The sequence below is a fragment of the Brachycentrus maculatus genome, unplaced genomic scaffold (assembly GCF_059751285.1).
Source record: "Brachycentrus maculatus isolate JH-2025_06_01 unplaced genomic scaffold, ASM5975128v1 h1tg000398l, whole genome shotgun sequence".
In the NCBI taxonomy this organism is placed as follows: Eukaryota; Metazoa; Arthropoda; class Insecta; order Trichoptera; family Brachycentridae; genus Brachycentrus; species Brachycentrus maculatus.
The window spans coordinates 37,402-56,746 of record NW_028281147.1 but is presented as its reverse complement, the minus strand read 5'-3'; the positions used below and the strand labels follow the sequence as shown (position 1 = coordinate 56,746).

The following is a 19,345-nucleotide window of genomic DNA, read 5'->3' as shown; positions in this document are numbered from 1 at the left end:
GTGTTTACGAAGTGTTTATCATTTGCAACAACCATATTTTATGGTGTTTTGAATTATGTCTTAGAGTTAACGATCTAATACATACAATACTTATAGTTATCTTGAGATCTTCTACTAGTTAAGTAAAGCCAATGAAAATAGCAGTATTGTAGAGTTTTTGTATCAACTCAGCTTAGATGCTTAGAGAATAGAGAATTCTAGGCGGTATTTTATATTTATATGTATATATATATATATATATATATATATATATATATATATATATATATATATATATATATATATATATATATATATATATATATATATATATATATATATATATATATATATTATATATAAATATATATATATATATATATATATATATATATATATATATATATATATATATATATATATATATATATATATATATATATATATATATATATATATATATACATGTCCGCCTCCGTAGTAATGGTCAGCACGCTCGGCTACCGTTCTGGAGGTCCCGGGTTCGATTCCCAAGGGGGGTAGAATAAATATAAGTGATTTTTTCACTCTAATATTTATTCAATATTACCATGGACTGGTACCTGAAGCGGAGGGCTGATCATCTTTCCTTCATGTGTAAACGATCAAGATAACACTGCGTTTATATGACACAGTGCCCTATGCACCATTGGGGTGCGGATAAGGGTTTTATTATTTTTATTTATTTATTTTTATTATATATATATATATATATATATATATATATATATATATATATATATATATATGTATATATATATATATATATATATATATATATATATATATATATATATATATATATATATATATATATATATATATATATATATATATATCGCATCCACTAATCGCTTATTCAACAAAAACATTTATTTATAACATTTTGAGTGTGTCCAAATACTTGTTCTCAAAATCTGGATTATCTTCAATTACAGGAGTTATTTTCATATTATTTTTTGACATCTCATCAAAGATGAAGAAGAATATGGAATATATAATAATGGGTAGAATTGGTGGATGTTACACGTGTGTAAAGTGATCACTTAAACCAGCCTATGACGGTCGTCAGCCCCGTAAACGCCCAGACTGCCATATTCTTCTTCATCTTTGATGAGATGTCAAAAAATAATATGAAAAGCATTTATTAGTTTAATATTATTGAAAATTCTCGCCCGATTCCATAGTGTAGTAGTTACCACGTTTAGCTACCATTCCCTAGGTCCTGGGGTCGATACCCGGGTGGATCAAAATTGATAAGTGTTTTTTCACTCTAATACCCTTAATTATTAAATATTAATTATTAAATACCCTAGACTGGTATTTATACGTTAATTTTCTGATATAATTGAAAAGTTGCTTGAACTTTCCTTCTGCTTTTATTTCAGCAGTGAATCTTACACAGATATGCATAACCACGAATATAAAATATTACACTTGAAAATTTTAGCAGTGAATTTTACACAGATATGCATTATCACAAATTTAGAAACCAAGATATTACACTTGAAAATTTCAGCAGTGAATTTTGCACAGATATGATTTATCACAAATTTAAAATCAAACATATTTCAGCAGTAAATTTATCACAGATATCACGAATTCAAAGTCTAAAATACTTCAGCCATAGAAAAGAAAGCATAACATATTTAAGCCTTTTGAAGTCATCGCTTTCTATCACGATTTCAATAAATAAGCAAGAATTTGATGTGTGTCGAATTCTAGGTTTCTGGCAATTGGCACGATACTCTCTACATACTTTTTGGATCATTTCAAATTTCAACGTAATACTGCTGCACATAATATATGCATGTATATGCAGTAACATGCAACTGTAACTGCTAAAAATAATGTTTATTTCACCGCCGTAGTATAGTGGTTAGGGTGTAAGGCTAACCCATTGAAGGTCCTGGGTTCGATTCCGGGAAAAGTAAAAAATAAACACTAAAAATAAACAAGTGATTTTTCAATATAAAATTTATTTAATGTTACACATGACTGGTACCTGAAGTACAGGCCTGATCAGCTTTGCTTCGTATATTGAACGATCAATATAACAGTGCTTGTATACGACGCAGTGCCCTGTGCACCATTGGGTGTGTGTAAGGGTTGGAAGAAGAAGAAAATGGAGATATTTCGAGTATATAAAGTGATCCCTTAAGTCAGCCAAATGCTGGTCGTGTTTACATTAATAATCTCAAAAATGGTATTAAAAAGTGTTTTATTTTTATTTTTTAATTAATTCATCCTACTATTTATAACTACTGATATCTTTACCAAGATACGGCACTAGTACCACTTATATTTAATCAATTTGACATTTTAAATGTATAAAGAAAAGAAAAATACATAGTAAGTTGCGTAAGTGGTCATCTAGTGATTCACGTGTCTTCTACAAATTGCAAACATCCTGTACATTAAAAAATGATGAAACTCTTCATTATTTTAGACCTAAACTCTCCAAAATTAACGTAACGAATTTTCGTCAAAAAAGTTGGGAAAAATTAATGACCTGTACGAATGACGTACCACGTCATTAAGATGGGTGTCTAAAATTCGGTTTGGTTGCAAAATAAATATGCAGGCAATTAATTATACAATAAAACAGTATAAATATAATAAATGAACCCAGATCTAGTATTTTTTAACACTTATAAAGTATTTACAAAATTTTTAAGGGTGTCCAAAGACTTCACAAATCTGGGTTTCCTCACTTTTGAACAAGGATTTGAAAATTATACATCCAAAATTATGTGTTTAAATAAACCAGTCAAATAGGTAGTTAGGCTCTTTAGGCATAGCCTGTATTAATTATAAGATAAATAAGTAAGTATAAAAATTCGGCGTCTCCCAGTATGTAAAATAATCCGGTATGGATGCAATTCAATTCAATTTATTTATTTATAATTAACATACACATTACAAACTAAAACTTTAAGCGTATACATTTACGAAAATTCGATAATAAGCAAGAATATCTTGCATACAAATCAATAAATAGATCTCTGTTAAATAAAAGCTTATTTTATCTAACATAGATGCTACCTCAAACTCAAAAATAAAGCAAAATGAGATTCATGATGTAAGTATGAGTTCCAAAAAATTGAGCAGTGTGGTTGTCAATCATGGGTAGAATTGGTGTGAAAGGAACCCAAGACCATTGCATATATACAAGTTTTAAAAAATAATGCAATATGGACGATCCATAATGGGTAGTATGGTAAACTTTACATAAATGTATAAAGTGATCTATCAAGCCAGCCGAATTCCAAGCCATATTCTCCAGGACACTTAGACTTCCATCTTCTCTCGTATAAAAACGATAGATGTCTCGTCTCAAGCTGAGATACCTAGAACATCTATTTTGATGAAGATAAACCATTATATATGGTCACTTAAACCAGTCAAATCCCAGTCCTGGTATTCATAGACTTCCATCTTCTTTCGTATAAAAACAAAAGATGCCTCGCCTCAAGCTTAGATACCTACAACATATTAGTTTGATGAAGATGAGAGCCGATATGTGGTCACTTAAACCAGTCAAATCCCAGTCCCGGTATTCACAGACTTCCACCGTCTTTATTGTAAAAGCGATAGATTCCTTGTCTCAAGCTGAGATACCTACAATATACATTTTAATGAAGACATATAGTGACTTAAGTGACTTAAGCCAGTCAAATCCCAGTCCTGGTATTCACAAACTTGCATCTTCTTTTATATAAAAACGATAGATACCTCGTCTCAAGCTCAGATACCTACAACATATTATTTTCATGCAGATGAACGCCGATATTATAATACAACCTCGTAGTCGAGTGAGTTGGAATCGCCTCCCGCATAAGTAAGTAACACGTTCGCTTACCGGTAACGCGATGCAACGACGTGTTACAGTTTTACGTAACTACATTCCATAACCCTCTCTTATTACCACACTTCCACTCGCACTTGATGAATAATGGCCCGATTTGGTGTCTGATTGCCTCAAACACGAAATACATTATCAAATTGTGCCTACTTATTTTTCAGAGTGGCATAAAACTTTCCCTAGAGATAAAAACAATGTCAAGAAACGCCTTAAACTTTACTTTAGATGAAGAAGAATGTGAAAATCTAGGTATTTACAGGGCTTATTACCTATAGTCTGGTAAAGAGAATATTTTATACGCGTGTAACATTCACCGTTCTACCCATTATTGATAACCACGCTACTCTATTTTTTTTTTCAAAACTCTTACATGTAATATTAATCTCATGACACTGTACATATGACTTCAGTAGAGCCATCTATGTTAGATTGAGAAAGCTTTTATTTATCAGAGACCCTAAAAATAAAAACTTTATCACTCAAACATATACGGTTTTTGTGAACTCATACGTACAGTTTTATAAGATTAATGATAAAAGTTCCGAAAAGGATTTCCATAATTTTGAGTACTGTGGTTGTCAATCATAGGTAGCTTGGTGAATATTGCACTTATGTAAAGTAATCACTTAACTAGTCTATGACAGGTTGAAAACCCCGTTTATACTCAGACTTCATATTCTTCTTGGTCTATTTTGAGATGTTATATAAACACTTTTAAATTGACGATTTTTAATTTCATCATTTATTTGACATCTTTTATTTATTCATTTTTTTATCCAGGGTGTTTGAAAATGATGCGGAATGCATCAAAACACGTTAAATTTTAAGATATAATGATATATACCATATAGCTAATGATATATACCATATAGCATACTTCGGATACGTCATGAGAAATGAAAAATATCGTCTTCTCCACCTAATCATACAAGGAAAGATTGAGGGGCGAAGAACTCAAGGACGCCGAAGGACATCATGGCTGAAAAACCTACGACAATGGTTTGGCAGAAGCACCAAATCTCTGTTCCGAGCTGCAGCATCAAAAGTGAAGATAGCCATGATGATCGCCGATCTTCGTTACAAGTGGCACAGAAAGAAGAAGATATATAAGTATACCAAATAAAACATAAATTTCAAATAAATATTTATTTATTTGGCATTAACTTTGTGGAATAACATGATGATTTGAACATAAAAATATAACACTTGTGTAATTGTTGGGTAAAATATCCAAAATTAAACACGGTTATTGGATTGAATTCTACTTTTATTAAAATATATGTGATAATATGTGACGCGTTTCGTCTTATTAAGACATTATCAAACACTCTTAACAGTTGTTTGATAATGTCTTAATAAGACGAAACGCGTCACATATTATCACATATCGCTCACTCCTTTCAAGAACGTCATAAATCAAAAATCGTCAATTTTCAGTTGTGCATGTTTTCGGAATGCCCAGAAAATGTACTATATCCCAGCAAAAGAGACATATTTTTTAATTAATATTTACTCGCTACAGGGCAGAAAATGCTGTTATTGCATTTTGAAGAAAAGGTATTGTTTAACAATTTTTTTAAATATATTAAATATTTTTCAAATGGAGAAAAAACCTTCAGGTTTTACCTTAAAAGATCTGTTGCACGGTAAAAAGTTCAATAAGTGGCTTGATATTTATTTTTAACCGTTTGAGTGCCAAAAAATGCATACAGTTTCTTGTAAAATGCCACCAAAAAAACATCATTTTTTATGAAACTATATATTTTTTTAAAACCCCATAAATTCTTTGAATTTTCATGAATTTTGATGATTTTTTCGGTGTTTTATTAAAGAATGTCGAAATATTTGAAATAAAACGCTTGTATAAATGAATACAGTATTTTATTTAGAAAAAAAGAAAGACAAAAATGAAAAACAAAAGAAAATCAACAACTGTGCTTTCCTGCACACGCCGTGTGGACACCCTTCTTACAATAAGCACAAATAGTCGTTGATCTACGCAGCCCAGCACCATCTTTATTACTACAGACCACACAGCGACGTAAATTCTTTCCTGGAAGCTTCTGCAGTTTGGATTTATGGAATGAAATTGTTGAAGAAATTTCAGCTTTTTTTTTTGTAGGTAACCATTCCCTTTCAATCGATTCAATTATTTTTGATGTGAACTCGTGTCTTGAAATTTTTTTGCCTTCATTATTGATTGAATATATTATATATGCGTTTAAAACTATTCTTCCAAAAATGTTAAATGTTACCTTTTTCCAATATTTCAATGTTCTTCTTTCATCTAAATATACATACAACATTTTATCAGACTCATCTATTCCGCCCATGTATTTATTGTACTCATGAATCATCTGTGGTTTTTCTGTTTGCGTTTCGTATGAACCCCTATATTTTTTCACTGTGACGCCACTCGTATTACTATTTGTAGAAATTAGGATGACCGGGTGTTTTTTGGTTTTTTTATCTCGATATGAACAGAGAAGAATGTCGTCACTTTTATAATAATTAGGTTTTCCAACTTGAGACACTTGTGCCTCACGTGGTATATATTTCCTGTTTCGACGGATGGTTCCTGTAATATACGTAATTCTTTCCAATAAAGTCTTAGCCAGTTGAATGCTTGTAAAAAAATTGTCAACAAAAATATGATAACCTTTGTCCAGGTAGTTACCAATTTTTAACAGATTCATTACTACAACATGGCCAAGGCCAAATTTTTTTGTATCATCCTTGTCTTGCTCTAATTTTGCTCCTCGGTAACAAAAAAATGCCAAGCAATAATGGGTTATGGAGTCGCATAACATCCAAAACTTTATTCCCCATCTGTGGTGTTTTTTGTTGGGGAGATATTGTTTGATTTTTGAGTGGCAATGAGTCCCTACCAATGACTCATCAATAGAGAGCTGGCGATTAGGGATATAATGGCGTCGGAAAACTTCATTGGCATGGACAACTATCATATTGAATTTTGCACAGGGGTCGTAGTCTGGATGATTGGATGGAGCCAAGGTGGAATTATCAATTAGATGAAAAAAATTCAAAATTATCTGAAATCGGTTTCTTGAGAACATTTGTTTGAACCATGGTATGCCCCTCGAATCTGTACTCCAGTAGGAAACAATTGACGGTCGTCGTGTAATACCCATTTCAAGTATGACCGCTATGAAAGCCTTCAATTCCAATACAGACACCGGTTTCCAAGCCTTTGCACGTGATTTGTTTCGTAAAGTGTCAGAAGAGTTTTCAAGAAATTGTTGGGCATATTTGTTGGTTTCATTTTTTATCGTTGTTAACAGAATGACATTAAAAAATAAATCAAAATATGATATAGGTTTGGAATCACGCGGAGGAGGATCCCGAAGTCCAGGCGTTTCGAAAAAATGAGAGTTTTCGGTAGAAAAATTGGTTCCGGGAGGTACATTTGTAAATGAGTAATTTCTGGTGTTACTCTCCATTTCTTGGTCACGATCAGAAGAATTACTGGAAATTCGCATCCTGCGGTTGGGAAACACGGATATGACATCACTCTCACCAGAGCTACTCTTACTCGAACTTGAATTAGAGGAGTGGAAATCGTCGCTCCCGCTATCAGACATTTCAGAGGACGCGCTCGACATTATGTTTTTTAAATTAACTAAAATAAAAAAAATAATAAATGAATCTGAAATTTAAACGGTTTACTACGATCTTACAACTATTAAGATAATATTAGAATAATATTTACCAACGCCGCAGCACCACACCCTACGTACGCGCGAATCAGAGCACGACTGACGCAATCGACGGAAATCGACGATCGGCAATCTTCGTTAAAACACGAATCGACGAAAATCGACGATCGGCAATCAAACGGTTAATACATTGTGTAATAGTTTTAAACTTTAAAAACGTTCTCCTGAAAAATCAAGTTTTTTTATTTATGACGTTGTTGAAAGGAGTGAGCGATATGTGATAATATGTGACTCGTTTCGCTTATTAAGACATTATCAAACACTTTTAACAGTTGTTTGATAATGTCTTAATAAGACGAAACGCGTCACATATTATCACATATATGTAAATAAAGTAGAATTCAATCCAATAACCGTGTTTAATTTAGGATATATTACCCAACAATTCAAAATGGAATTCTATCAACTGTCTGCAGTTACAATAAACATGTATAAGACCACTTTAGAGTTTATTAATGTAAACCCGACTAGTTTTGAGAACTTAAGATGTTCAAAAGGTGATAATGGTATTATGTAACGTTATTATTTAATTAAAAGAAAGCATGATTCGATGAAGGAAGTAGATAGATACAGCACGATTCCTACAGTGCGTGTAAATGCTTTTATCATGATTGATTACGTTCTTGCATTTTACCTATTGCGTTCAAAAAAGATATTCACACAATTATAAACAATTGATCTAAAACATTGATGATGTTTTATTTTATTTTATTATTTTATTTGTTCGGGAATTGTACAGCGTTACATTAAAAAAAGTATAAAATAAATTAACAATAATAAACATTACATTACAACATTTTGAGTGTGTCCAAATACTTGTTCACAAAATCTGGATTATCTCCAATTACAGGAGTTATTTTCATATTATTTTTTGACATCTCATCAAAGATGAAGAAGAATATGGAAGATATATATATCTCAGCAATAGATGTCTCTAGTAAAGTTCTAGTGATTCATGAACAAGGTTTCTAAATTGGTTCATATATATACATAGAACTTCCAAGAATTTGAGTAGTGTGGTTGTCAATAATGGGTAGAATTGGTGAATGTTACACGTGTGTAAAGTGATCACTTAAACCAGCCTATGACGGTCGTAAGCCCCGTAAATGCCCAGACTTCCATATTCTTCTTCATCTTTGATGAGATGGAAAAAAAATAACATTACATTACATTAACAAAACTAGTTACATTAATAAAAATAAAGACAATTAAACAACTCCACATTTATGTTATAATAACTATTAAAACTTAACTAAGAGATAATAAAAGAAGTGGACATGTTACAGGGAAAACGTAGTGGTGTCAAAAAAGCGGTGGTGTCAAAAGTCTACGTAATCGGAGGGCATGTATGACTAGATGCAGGGCTTTTATGCTTATATAATTATCATCATGTAAGTGTCCGCCTCCGTAGTGTAATGGTCAGCACGTTCAGCTACCGTTCTGGAGGTCCCGGGTTCGATTCCCAGAGGGGTCAATTAAATATAAGTGTTTATTTCACTGTAATATTTATTCAATATTACCCTGGACTGGTACCTGAAGCGGAGGGCTGATCACCTTTCCTTAATGTGTAAACGATCAAGATTACTCTGCGTTTATATGACGCAGTGCCCTTTGCACCATTGGGGTGCGGATGAGGGTTTATTATTATTTTTTATTAATTATCATCTACTCGTATATGTATATAATTCGTCAAAATCATAAAATATGGTATTATAATGGATGTTAGAATGATATTTTGATATATCAAGCCACTTATTGAACTTTTCACTGTGCAACAGATCTTTTTAGGTTAAAACCTTTTTTTTTCTCCATTTGAAAAATATGTAGTATATTTAAAAAAAAATAATGAAACAATACATTTTCTTTAAAATGCAAAAACAACACTTTCTGCCCTGTAGCGGGTAAATATTAAGTTAAAAATATGCCGCTTTTGCTGGGATATAGTACATTTTCTGGGCATTCCGAAAACATGCACAACCGAAAATGACGATTTTTGATATAAGACGTTGTTGAAAGGAGTGAGCGATATGTATAGTTACTAGAATTATTATGAATGTAATTTCAGATCGAGCTCATTCTGACTTGCGAATGAATGTCAAATTCACTTTCTACACAGACGAACGAACGGTTACGTGAATTCATACATTCGCATTATATTATTACCTGAAATTGGAGCGCTGCTCCACAATGCCCATACAATGTACGTTCAAGTAATAACAATGTTTTGCCAGTATGTGGAGAACGATTTTTACTTTCTTGTACTTGATTTTTACCTTTACGGCGCTAGTGCACTACACGGAATTTTACCGACCGGCAGTCCGGTTTTTTTAATAAAAGCGACAACGACAGTTAAGCGTTATCGAATTTACACGCAACGTGTTCACGCACCGATCAAGAGCACCGATCGACCGACAAAAGCACAAGCCAATCCAAGCCAATCGTTTTATATGCTAACTGAAGTGCCAGACAGTAAAACTCCGTGTAGTGCACAATCATCCTTAGAGCGTTTATTTATAATTTCATTAAGTGATCCGGCAGTCACTTTGTGGTAAAATCTATCCACTTTTAATTAATGTTTTACTTAGTAAATACCACTTTTTCTTAAAATCTACTGTGACACATGTTTCGATGCATTCCGCATCATTTTCATTTTTACTGTGTTTGAAAATGATGCGGAATGCATCGAAACACGTATCACATTAGATTTTAAGAAATAGTGGTATTTACTAAGTAAAATATAATTAAAAACGTTTATTTATATAATTTAAATTTATATTACATATATATATATATATATATATATATATATATATATATATATATATATATATATATATATATATATATATATATATATATATATATATATATTTATTTATATATATTCACTTTGTGGTAAGACATATCAACATCAAATTGTTAATGAAAACACTTGTTTTTTTATCACTGAGTATTATATTAATGTTTAACTTCTAGTTTTGAAAGCTACAGTTATATTCATCTACAGCTGAATATAAACTAAAATGATGATAATAGTTTAAACCCGTAGATTAAGTAGTCGTTAAAAATATATAGGTCTGCGGTTGGAAAAAGTTTGGGAAACTGTGGGATAACGCCTTGAATTTAGAAAAACAAGGAAGTTTAACAATCTATATTGTATATAGAACCGTGGTTAAATCCCTAACACGATTGAACTTTCGTTTTGCATTCCTTATGACGAGGTTTATTCTCGTTTTTCAGACAGAACAGAAAACCATATCCGTATTCAAAACAGCAATGCATAATGAATGGATTAAAAGTAATTGTAACTTATTATGCACTGCCAACTGTATATCGCCTCATATGCATGCTAAAATTCAAGTTTTTCAATAAGAAATTCAGCAATTTTTTAATCGTTTTACAGTCGATTAAATTTGAACGAAATTGGATGATAAAAATAACGCATTTCGAATGTGATTTCGCAAAACAATCGATAATTACTATAATAAGTCTATTAAAAATAAATCTTTTCACATCTCAACGAAGGTGATGAAGAATATGGAAGTCTGTATATTTACAGGGCTTTCGACATGTCATACGTTGGTTAAGTGATCACTTTATACACGTGTAACATTCACAATTCTATCCATGATTGGTTCTAACTACGTACACAACTCGAAACCCCTTACTATTCATTATAAACCGTTTTTATAATGATTAAAAACCATCGAAACACGTGTCATAATAGATTTTTATAAATTTTATATTTACCAAGTAATAGATTAATGTATTTATTTTTTAATACATTACCTACTACAAAGTATCTCCGGAATCAATTTAATATATAAAAATTAAACAATAAAAATAACAAAAATAAATTGAAGCTTTTTTAATTCAACATAGTTGGCTGTTGTGAACTCATATGTACTGTGTCATGAGATGGATCATATATCTAGGAGTTCTAAAAATTTGAGTAGTGCTATTGTCAATAACGGGTAGAGTGGTAAATGTTATACGTGTGTAAAGTGATCACTTTACCAGCGTATAACAGGTCGTAAGCCCTATAAATACCCAGACTTTCATATTATTCTTCATCTTTGTTGAGATGTCAAACAAATAATTGTAAAAAACAACTCTTAAGAGGAGAAAACTCAGGTTTGTGAACATGTATTCGGAAACACTCAAAATTTTGTAAATAAATATGACCTGACAAGCAAGCATTATATTAATTTATATTATAAGAAATTATTTATCAATATTTTTTTCTTTTTATTTTATTATTGACTTAATTTTTGTCTGCCTCCGTAGTGTAATGGTCAGCACGCTCGGCTACCGTTCTGGAGGTCCCGGGTTCGATTCCCAAGGGGGGTAAAATAAATACAAGTGATTTTTTCACTGTAATATTTATTCAATATTATTACCCTGGATTGGTACCTGAAGCGGAGGGCTGATCACCTTTCCTTCATGTGTAAACGATCAAGATAACACTGCGTTTATATGACGCAGTGCCCTATGCACCATTGGGGTGCGGATAAGGTTTTTTTTTAAATTTTTTTCTCATTTAAACGATACATGTCTCGAATATGAAACATCTTAATAAATTTTTTTTACAAATTGTATGTTTTTCATTCGTTTTACAAATTGTATACTATATCGTGAATATCGTTGAAATGATAGGAGTGGAAATAAATAATGAAAACCTGTTGGCAGACTTCTAGGCAGGCTAAGAGACACGTTCAAGAAAGTTACAGAGGCTGCGAAGGAAGGTTGTTTCTAGCCAGCTGTTACTAGAAGTACATCGGAGAAACACGATACAGGGTGGATGGAAAATGTAGATACCAAAAAATCAGTTTTTGACATCTGAATATAGATGAAGGAAAATATGAAAGTGGCTGTATTTACAGGGCTTATGACTTGTCATAAGCTGGTTTGAACAAGGATTCGAACACACACAAAAATGTTGTAAAAACTAACTAAGCATCACGCCACTTCCCTGAAGGTATTAAAAGCTGCCTACCATATTCCTGGATCTGATACACAAGTATCTAGGCTTCCTGACATACCTTTCTAGCAAAGCACTTATTCTTGTGAACTAAGAAACGAAAATTGTAAGCAAATGTGGAACAAAATTGTACCCCGATTTTACTGTGAATTTACATTTAATATCTTTTAATGTCCTCGTCACTACCGATTTGCATAAATACAAAATTCGAAAATCACCAAGATTCTACAGTGGCCCAGTGTAGGCAGTAAAAGGAATTAGTTTAGTTTAGTTAGTCAGCTAGATCCGATTTCAACCTGATATTGACCTTAATTGTTTGGATTTTAAGTAATCAGGAATTCTAGCTTGTAAAATTGTATTGTTGGGTAATATATCCAAAATAACACAAGGTTTGTTGGATTGAATTCTACAGTTATTTATGTATATGTTAATACGTGACGCGTTTCCTATTCTAATGACATTATCAAACACTGACTAAAAATATTTACATAATGTCCTTATATACTAACAATAATTGCTATTATTATGTAAAGGAGTACATATAATTTTACATATATTTATTTTACAACATTGTTGTAAATAAATTGTCTGGTCAAATTATAAGCTTAAATAATAAAAATGAAAATGGTATTTTCTGGCGTTTCTCATGTGTGTGATTATAATCCAGGATTCGGACCTCACATACTAATATAAGAGTTTCTGCTTAGTAAAAAGCTTCTTTACATCTCACCAATAGATGTCTGTAGTGAAGTTCTAGTGATTTAAGAACAAGGTTTCTAAATTGGTTCATATATACAGAACTTCCAAGAATTTGAGTAGTGTGGTTGCCAATAATGGGTAGAATTGGTGAATGTTACACGTGTGTAAAGTGATCACTTAAACCAGCCTATGACGGTCGTCAGCCCCGTAAATGCCCAGACTTTCATATTCTTCTTCATCTTTGATGAGATGTCAAAAAATAATATATTTATTTTGGATATATTACCCAACAATTCAATATGGAATTCTACCAACTGTCTGCGGTTACAATAACTTGTAAAAGCGTTACGTTTTGATGCGATTTAATGATTTCATATTGGTTCAACACAGGATTGGTCACGTTTTGTCGCAACTTTAATTAAGATTTCGATCGAATACAGAACAGATTTGCATTTAAAGGATTTTTTGTGCAACAGTGGAAATGTAACCTTTTGGCGAGGACCTCCAGATTTACGTGAATCGACTAGAAGTTTCTAGGCACCGTGTTGAGGCAAAGAAGTTGGTGCCTACTCGTGCCTTCTGTTTTCTTTTGCCGATACCCGTTCTTGGCCGTCACACGAGTGTCGAGGCGACACGACACGAAGGCTGGTCGCTCTTTACGTAACGAAATGGCTCAAAGCAGAGATTGTCCATGCCATCGGAATCAGTTTATTATACACGTGGGTGATCAAGTTAATATATATCGATTTAAACAGCTTAAACTTGGCATGGTCGAGCATTTCAAATACCTGAACGTGGCCGGGTCAGGAGTCAGGAGAGTATATGAGGAGATGCATGAATGTGAAAGAGGCAAAGATTGTTTGCAAAGACACAATGAGGAAAGCGGTGTGATGGTTAGTTACTTAGTACCGAGTAATAGAAATACTGAACGAAAAAATAAAATAAACAAAATAAAAACATTTTGAGTGTGTCCAAATACTTGTACACAAATATGGATTATCAGTTTCTCGTGTATGTGAATATAATCCAGTATTCGGACCTCACATACAAATGGAAAAGGTATACTCAATAAAAGCTTTCCTCATCCCACCATAGATGGCTATTGTGAACTCGCAGATTCTGCGTTGTGAGTTCGATCAATATATCTAGAAGTTTTAAAAAATTGAGTAGTGTGGTCGTCAATCATGGGTAGAATTGATGAACGTTACGCGTGTGTAAAGTAATCACTTAACCGAGCCTATGACGGCCTTGTAAATGCCGTGACTTCCATATTCTTAAGATGTCAAAAAATAATGTAATTATAACCCCTAATTGGATATAATCCAGATTAATGAACAAGTATTTGGACACACACAAAATGTTGTAAATAAATTAACTGGTCAAATTATAATTTAAACATAAAAAATTAAAAGGATATTTTGTAACATTACTCATGTATGTGATTTTAATCCAGGATTCGGACCTCACACACAATTCCAGTCAATTCAAGCAATATGTTTCGAATTTGATTAATATATATGAGTGTAAAGTGATCACTTAAACCAGCCTATGACGGTCGTAAGCCCCGTAAATGCCCAGACTTCTATATTCTTCTTCATCTTGATGAGATATGAAAAAATAATATGAAAATAACTCCTGTAATTGGAGATAATCCAGATTTTGTGAACAAGTATTTGGACACACTCAAAATGTTGTAAATATATATGAAGAAGTTCCAAGAAATATGCCCCGTAAATGCCCAGACCTCCACATTCTTCTTCATCTTTGTTGAGATGTCAAAAAATAATATGAAATAACTCGTATAGTTGGAGATAATCCAGATTTGTGACCAATTATTTGGACACACTCAATTCAAACCCTTATCCGCACCCCAATGGTGCATAGGGCACTGCATTATATAAACACAGTGTTATATTCATCGTTAACACACGAAGGAAAGGTGATCAGCCCTCTGCTTCAGGTACCAGTCCAGGGTAATATTGAATAAATATTTGAGTGAAAAAATCACTTATATTTATTTGACCCCCCTGGGAGTCGAACCCGGGACCTCCAGAACGGTAGCCGAGCATGCTGACCATTACACTAGGGAGGTGGACAGACTCAAAATGTTGTTAATTTCCTAAACTATTTAACCGTGCATTTTTTTGTTCCATCGCTCTATGTAAACGCATCACGCACTGACGCATGGTCCATACATCTCACGCATACGATTTCTTAATGCTAGATTAGTTTAAGATAATTTTACAAGATGAAGATATTAATGAAAAATGAAGAAAAGAAAGTAATCAGATATTTATACTTTCGATATATATTTTTTCACACGAATTGGCTTGACAATTTTTCTCGACTTCTAAATATTTGGAGAACACACTCTCTCCTAGCGACTGCATTGTTTCAATACGTAAAATAAGTTTAAATATGACAATGCGTTGTTAACTACAGCTATGAACTATAAAATAACCGCAGTATTGGGTATCAGCAATATTCGCATACAAATTATTCGGGTCAGAGCTTCCCAAACGTTTTCATGGAGGCGCCTTACAAATAAAAATACAGTGGAACCTCTCACAACGAGCAAAAATTGTTCCAGAATCTTACTTATTAGCGAATATTTTTTTTGTTTTGACTGGCGTGGAAGTCCCGGCTCACAAGGACTTGCCCTTTCTCTGTAACTCGCTATGCGAAATATCGCTCCTTTAGAGAGCAACTTTTTTACTTTTATTTTTGCTCGTTATACAAATTACTCGCTGGGAGAGGTCCAGCTTTATTTGAATTTATAATTATTCCTTTCATCAGACACTGGATTATTCAATCTATGGATGATAAATCGATATTTTAGGTGTCTCAACTTGAGATGAAACATCTGTTGTTTTTAAATAAAAGAAGAATAAATTCTAAGCAGCCCAGCGCTTACGACCTGGCATTTGGCTGGCTTAGTGATCTATATAAATAAAAACGTGACGGATAACAGGGGTTTTCATTACTTTTCTCCTTAATAGATTCATATTATCCACTGACACTTCGTAATGGAATTGCATTTTGATATATTATTAGATTAAAACCAATATTTTTAGCTTTTCCACTTTATTTTCATTTGACTAGCGACCGGGTTTCGTCGTTACCGACATCATCAGACTGTCGATGTCGATGTCGGTAACGACGAAACCCGGTCGCTGGTCAAATGAAAATAAAGTGGAAAAGGTAAAAATATTGGTTTTAACTTTTCTCATTAACTGATTCGGCAGTCAGCTTTGTGGTAATCTATCCATTTTTAATTTAAGTTTTTCGTGGTAAATACCACTATTTACACTGTTTTATTTTTAACACTACTGCAGCGCCACCTGTTGACGTTAACTGCAACACACGCGATTCTAAAAACTGCTGAGATTAATGTAGTTGGAAACGGAAGCAGAGGAAGACCTAGGAATACTTGGCGCCATCAAATATTTCAAATACTTGAACGTGGTCAGGAGTCAGAATAATCGGCGGTTATGTACCATATGAGGAGATGCATTTATATGGTAGAGGCGAAGATTGTTTGCAAAGACATTGTTAGCGCAGCGTTCTGTTTTTTCGGCCTACCCCTGCGGTGAAGCTGCATGATAGTAAGTAAGTTCTTTTATTTATTATTATTATATACGAACAAAGTGTCGATTAGATCAGCCTATTTCTACATCATATGGACATTCATTGACAATTTAGTCAAATAAGAACATTTTAATTTATGTTTTTCTTGGAAACTACGACTACTACTACTACCATCACGCCGTTTCCCCGCAGGGGTAGGCAGAGAGGATGGAACGCCACACTCTTCTGTCCTGACATACACTTCTCGCCTCCTTCACATCCATACATCTAGTCATACATGCCCTACGATTACGCAGACTTTTGACACCGCCAGATTTTAGGTTCTCATTGATCTGATCGTGCCAAGTATTTTTCGGTCGTCCACGTTCTGTTTTCCCTCTCACATTCGCCACATATATTTTCTTAGTCATTCTCTCGTTATCCATTCTCTCCACATTTCCATACCACCGCAAAGAACTCTTCCTAATCCATTCAATTATTCCTCGTTCAGCCTTACATTCCTTTCTTATATCGAAAATACCAATATTTCTAAAATCTATTATTTCAAGTGTTTTGATGCATTCCGCATCATTTTTAAACATCGTATGCAAAAATGATATGGAATGCACAGATACACGTGCCATAATAGAATTTAAGAAAAATGTAGCGTTATTTACCAAGTCAAATCGGATAGATATTACTACAAAGTGACCAAATCAGTTAATGTAAGAAGATTTTACTTGAAATCGAAACCCTGGGAGCCTTTCGAATCCAGGAACCACAGTTTGAGACACGAAACGCCAGACTAACTCTCGTTTTTATTTCCCATCTATATAATAAATTCACCACGTTTTATGATAGGAAGTACGTGATATTTCATCATTTAATGGAACATTTGAGTACATGCGTAAAGTAATGCGTTGTGTTAAGTATTTAAACTAGAAAAAGAGAAATTTTAGCAGGTACATTTGTGGTAAAGTTCATGTCATATTTGCATACATTTTACTTATATTATAGACAGTGGCGTGCACAGAGAATTAATCAGGGGAGGCAGTAGAGGTAGGTACTATACTATGTAGTTAGAAAATAAATATTTCAATAAAAAAATACTTAATAAGGTAGGGTAGGTACTGGTTGCGTTTTTATATGTCATGCGGGTAAGTTAGGATAGGCAATGCTTTTCTAACTAACTAACCATCACGCTGCCAGGGGTAGGCAAAAAGAATAGAACGCCACACCACTCTGTCTTTGCAATTATTACCTGCTGATAATTCTCGCTCCTAACCTGACCACGCCCAAGAATGAATTTATTTCATAATACCAAGTTTTTCTCAGTCTTCCTGTGCTCCTTTTTCCAATTACATTCGCCTCATAAATTTGTTTTACCGCTCTTTCCTCACTCATTCGTTCCACATGTCCAAACCATCTCAAAACACCTTTCTTAATTTTACCGATAATGCTCTTCTCAGCTTTGCATTCCATCCTTATTTCACTTTTCGAACATCATACATCGTTTTGCCGCACATTCTTCTGAGAGAATCAGACTGTTTTCTGCCTGTTTGGAATGCACGCCCCTGATTTTAGGTTCGTGATTGGTATTCCGCGGGTGTTTTATATATCGATAGCTTGTTTCTGATAAAAAATGCTGTATGAATGCTTAATGTATTTTTTTCTTCTTCGCTTTTACGTCGTATTCACAAATTGTGCGTTTCACACGTTTTGAAATTGTACGAACAGTAATATATCAAAGTGAAACATGGAGTTGGCAAAAAAAGGATGAAAGGAGACTAAATGCGGTCGAAATACGATCACTAAGACGAATCTTAGGGACATCAGAATCATGTTTTGAATATTGAAAGCATTAACTTTGTGGATCATATTGATATATTATTTCGAGAAATAAAAAATACTTTGTGTTCTGATCCACTCACATTTTTATTAACCGACTAGTTTCGGCAACAACCTGTTGCCCTCTTCAGGGTTTATTTATTACTAATAAGTAATAAATAAACCCTTAAGAGGGCAACAGGTTGTTGCCGAAACTAGTTGGTTAATAAAAATGTGAGTGGATCAGAACACAAAGTATTTTTTATTTCTCGAAATAATACATCAGAATCATATCAGAATATTAAACGATTTAAATTATTTTTAGTTTGTTAAATTCAATTTAGTTACTAAAGTCATTTTAAATTTAAGTTTTACTTAGTAAGTATCACTATTTCTTAAAATCTATTGTGACACCATCATTTTCAAACACCGTATTTAATAGATTTTATCACAAAGTGACTGCCGAATCAATTAATGAAATCCTCATGTTTAGTTTTTCTGGTAAATTAAATTTAGTCATGTAAATTATTTATTTCATTTTATTGCTATTAAAACGCATTTTTTTAAAAATTAAAAGTGGTAGCAAAATAAGGGTTTTATAAATTAAGGATATTTTCTCAAATACACAACTCAGCACGCGACCAGCTGCGC

At 32.9% G+C, this 19,345-nt stretch overlaps 1 protein-coding gene and 1 long non-coding RNA gene across 2 annotated transcripts in view; both read right to left on the bottom strand.

The window, feature by feature from the left end:
- LOC148302903 (alpha-N-acetylgalactosaminidase-like) overlaps positions 1 to 19,345 on the bottom strand; it is a 118,870-nt gene that overhangs the window by 79,622 nt on the left and 19,903 nt on the right. The window lies entirely within an intron of this gene.
- Positions 5,748 to 7,749, bottom strand: LOC148302904 (uncharacterized). The gene is made up of 2 exons (XR_015838559.1): positions 7,614 to 7,749; positions 5,748 to 7,523 (listed from the first exon to the last, which is right to left on the bottom strand). It is a non-coding gene; the product is annotated as an uncharacterized LOC148302904 (long non-coding RNA).